General features: G+C 55.4%; 1 protein-coding gene across 1 annotated transcript in view; it reads right to left on the bottom strand.

The window, feature by feature from the left end:
• Positions 1 to 3432, bottom strand: part of Hs1bp3 (HCLS1 binding protein 3) — a 20209-nt gene extending 16777 nt beyond the window's left edge. Inside the window, exon 1 of the mRNA XM_076559645.1 lies at positions 3263 to 3432. The gene's annotated coding sequence lies outside the window, so the exon portion shown is untranslated. The remainder of the gene's footprint in view (positions 1 to 3262) is intronic.
• Positions 3433 to 3806: the final 374 nt, after the last annotated feature.

The raw sequence follows: 3806 nt of genomic DNA, 5'->3' as shown, positions 1-3806 counted from the left end.
CAAGTCCCTACTGGAACCTCCCATGGACCCTGCTCCCTGGAGGTGTTCCATAGTCAACCACAGGAGGAACTGAACTCCATAGCCTACCCCTGTGGTATTGACTGTACAACAGGATCTCTACGTCTTCTTCATGCCTAGGGCTGGGCTGGATTAGAAAAAACCCACTTAGGCAACTCATCGCTTCCTTTGCCCCTGTGCCCAGGCAGCTCTGCCCGATTGGCACCCTTCTGCTTCCCCGGCCCTCCCTGAAACTCCTGACCACTAACTTCAGACAAGAGCAGTAAGCCTGGGAACACGACCTCATCCAGACGTAGAGTTCTCAAGATGCGGTCTCTGGACGCCATAAGCGTCACCAGGGAACTGGTAAGCATGACACACTTGGGTCACTGAATCAGAAGCCTGAGGGTGGGAAGAGCAGACCTCAACCATCCCAGGCTTTGCACACTTCCTTTGCATCCCCTCAGCTCTGCCTTCGGACGCAAAGGGGAAGCAGCCACAGGCAACATCTGCCCCGTCCGGGTGTGTGTCCTTTGTACAACTGGAATTGTTAGTTCCCGCCCCCCAGGGCAGTTACGTCATCACCTGTCGCCAGGTGCCTTTCTACCTATGCGACATGCGCAGTCCTTTATAAAGTGTCTGCCAGGCACGGCTCGCTCTCTCGCCTTTTGTCTCTTGCCTGTTCTCTCTGTGTCGGTCTGCCCACCTCCCTCATGTTCCCACTCCAAGAGACTTTCACCTTTTCACTCTTCTCCCCTCCCCCCCACCTCTTGCACTAACTCTGTCTCGGGTGGCATGTTTGCTTAGGGGCAGGCATACCTTGGCAGGGCCCGCCGAAAGGTACCCACTTTCGGAATCACAAAAGCGAGTAGTTGGCAGGATATGGCTCACGGTCATCGTCTGCTCACCCGTGTCCTAAAACACGCTGCTCAATCGCGATGTGGCTACAGGTCCCTCAGGATCCTGTTAATTTCATTCCCACGGCTCACCCGTGATCTGGCTCACACTGCCCTCCATGGGCCTCACCCAGACTCAAGGCCTTCCATGACATCCCAGGCTAATGGCGCCCCAATTCCTACCTGTGATCCAGACTCTTCCCTCCAGGCCATCCCACCTCTCAACTTACCTAGCATCTCCGTTTGACTGTCAATCACATTTTAAAATGAACCCATCTGAGCCGGACGGTGGTGGCAAACGCCTTTAATCCCCGCACTTGGGAGGCAGAGGCAGGCGGGTCTCTGTGAGTTCGAGGCCAGCCTGGTCTACAGAGTGAGTTCCAGGAAAGGCGTAAAGCTACACAGAGAAACCCTGTCTCAAAACAAACAAACAAACAAACAAAACAAAAGAACCCATCTGAACAAATGCTGATTCCTGTCTCCTGTGTCCCCATCCCAGGAAGCAGTGAGCCCCTGCAGTGAATCTCCACCCCCCCACCCCACCCCCCCCCACCCCCGCAGCAACTTCACCATTCACAGGCCTCAGAGCTCATCATTCAGAAAACAGAGAGCCTAAATAGACCACAAGGATTCCAGCCAGTGCCTGCAGGACATGGGTGCAGCAGCGTAAGGGTCTCCCTGCTCCTAGTCATATGTCCGCTCTGTCTATGCTTTTCACCACACTCTGGTCTTACTCTGTTGCGGGCTCTCCAGGGCCACCTCGCTCCCAATGCTCCCCCTACTTCAGTACACTGGCCTCTTCACCGTGGCTCTTGCTGTCTTCTCTGCTGAGCACACATGTCAAGATTTTTCTTTCTATAGTTCTCTCCCTCGGGGGACGACTTCCCAAGAGCCTGTTCACCCGCCGTCTCTCAGAAAGATGGTCCCTTGACCACATCATGTAAGACTCGTGTCTACCCAGACCTCCCACCTTTTCTCAGCATTTACCATCCTTGACATAGCTTGCCTTTTCCCACATCCCAATCATTCCCAACACAGCCTTGCCATTCTATCCTAAAACCCGGATCAGTATCTGGCACAGAAGAGGCCCCTGAGAAAACACCTGCTGGCTGGATGCATGTATGAAGCCTGGGAGAGGAATATTTCCAGGAAGAAGCTGGAAATATCAGCTGACCCTGGGTCCAAGGCTACCTCGGTGCTTGCTAAGGGGTCAACATTTCTCACAGGCAAGCTCCCTGTGTCTGCTGTGACTATCAGAATGGACAGGCCACGACCCCTCTGCCCTCACCATGAGCAGCACTCAGTCACACCCATGTGCATGCTGTCACCGAGGGAAGTCGCCACTGCCCTTCCTAAGCACCAGCACCAAGTTCACAGTCATGGGTCTGCTTGGTGTGGCCCACAGGGACATTTACGGCTCGCATGCTTGCTTCCACCTGTCTATATGGAACCTCCATCTACAGAAAGGGAAACTGAGGCTCGGAGAAAGGAAACACCACCACCACCACCACACAGGGCGATAGAGACATCTGTTCTAATGCTGATTGTGTGAGTCTGTAGCCTCATTCACCAAACCAAGGAGAGCAAGCAGCTCCCTACACCAGGGGTTATGTACAGAATCATATTTTTTTTTTTTAGACAGGGAGCTGGGAGTACAGCTGAACCCGTGTTGGGTAATGTGTCCATTTACACAATAAGCTGGGTATCTTGGCTCGAGTTCGTGTAGGGAGCGGAAAGGCAGAGTATACGAACATCCTTTGAAGTTCGCCATTTTAGAGTTACTTAAAAAGCAGCAGAGAAAAGAGTAGGACCAGTCCCCTCCCGGACTTTCCAAGTTCTATCCCGCCTGGGTCTCTTAGGTGTGGTTCTGGGTGGGTGCACACTGCTGCTGACCCCTTTGCGGAAGCTCCTGAATTCTCTCCAGCGCCAACAGCCAGGCTCTCACTCAGCTCTACCTGGTGCTCCCAGGGTATCTGGAACTTACTGCCCCCCTCCCTCCCGCAGCACCAGCCACCCTGGTGCGGGTATCCCCCCGCAGGACCAGCTTGTTTGATTCATCTCGTCTCTGGTGCTTAGCATCGGGCAGGTACACACAGAGCTAGCGCTGGAAGGCTGGGGGGCGAGGTGGGAGGAAGGCGGAAGAAATGACCCCAAAGTACACAAGGGCAGGGAGCGCGATCGGACCAGTCCCAGGCCTTCCTAGGGTCTTGGATGAGTGCTTTATCCTCTAGGGGGCCTCGGTTTCCTCGTCTGTGAAACTGGGGGCGCTAGATAGCGCGTCACCACACCTGCGGGACAGTGGGGTGCAGCGGAATGAACCGCCAGGCTGCAAGGGTACCCGGGACGCGAGGGTCGGAGGGCTGGCTCACCTGGAGGTGACAAGCACGGCTGGGGACTGCATGTCGGCCGCGGGCGGGTGGAAGACGGTCACGGGACACGGCGTCGCTGCGTCCCGGCCCCTCCCAACTCGGGCTCGGCACCGCCTCCTCGGCTCTGGCCTGCCCCCTGGTGGCGCGCCTTGCACCTCGCGGACTCCGTGGCCTCGGGGTAGTGGCGCGGGGAGGGGCTTTGTTTCTCAGCCCTCCCCAAATTCCCCCATAGTCACCTCATAAACCTGGAACCTGATGTCATTTAATGCCAGTACACGCTTAGCCCTCTAACGCGATAGGACTGCAGCCACTAGTCCTCAAACCTCTCTCTCTCTCTCTCTCTCTCTCTCTCTCTCTCTCTCTCTCTCTCTCTCTCTCTCTCTCTCTCTCTCTCTCTCTCTCTCTCTCTCTCTCTCTCTCTCTCTCTCTCTCTCTTCCCCTCTCTCTTCCCCTCTCTCGTTTAATTAACACTGCACTTGTGAGGTCGAGGACAACTTTCAGGAGTTGGTTTTCTCCTTCCCTGTGGATTCTAGGGTGAGGGTTG

The sequence above is a fragment of the Peromyscus maniculatus genome, chromosome 22 (genome assembly GCF_049852395.1).
Source record: "Peromyscus maniculatus bairdii isolate BWxNUB_F1_BW_parent chromosome 22, HU_Pman_BW_mat_3.1, whole genome shotgun sequence".
Taxonomy (NCBI): Eukaryota; Metazoa; Chordata; class Mammalia; order Rodentia; family Cricetidae; genus Peromyscus; species Peromyscus maniculatus.
The sequence above is the reverse complement of the archived record's forward strand: the minus strand, read 5'-3'. Positions and strand labels throughout refer to the sequence as shown.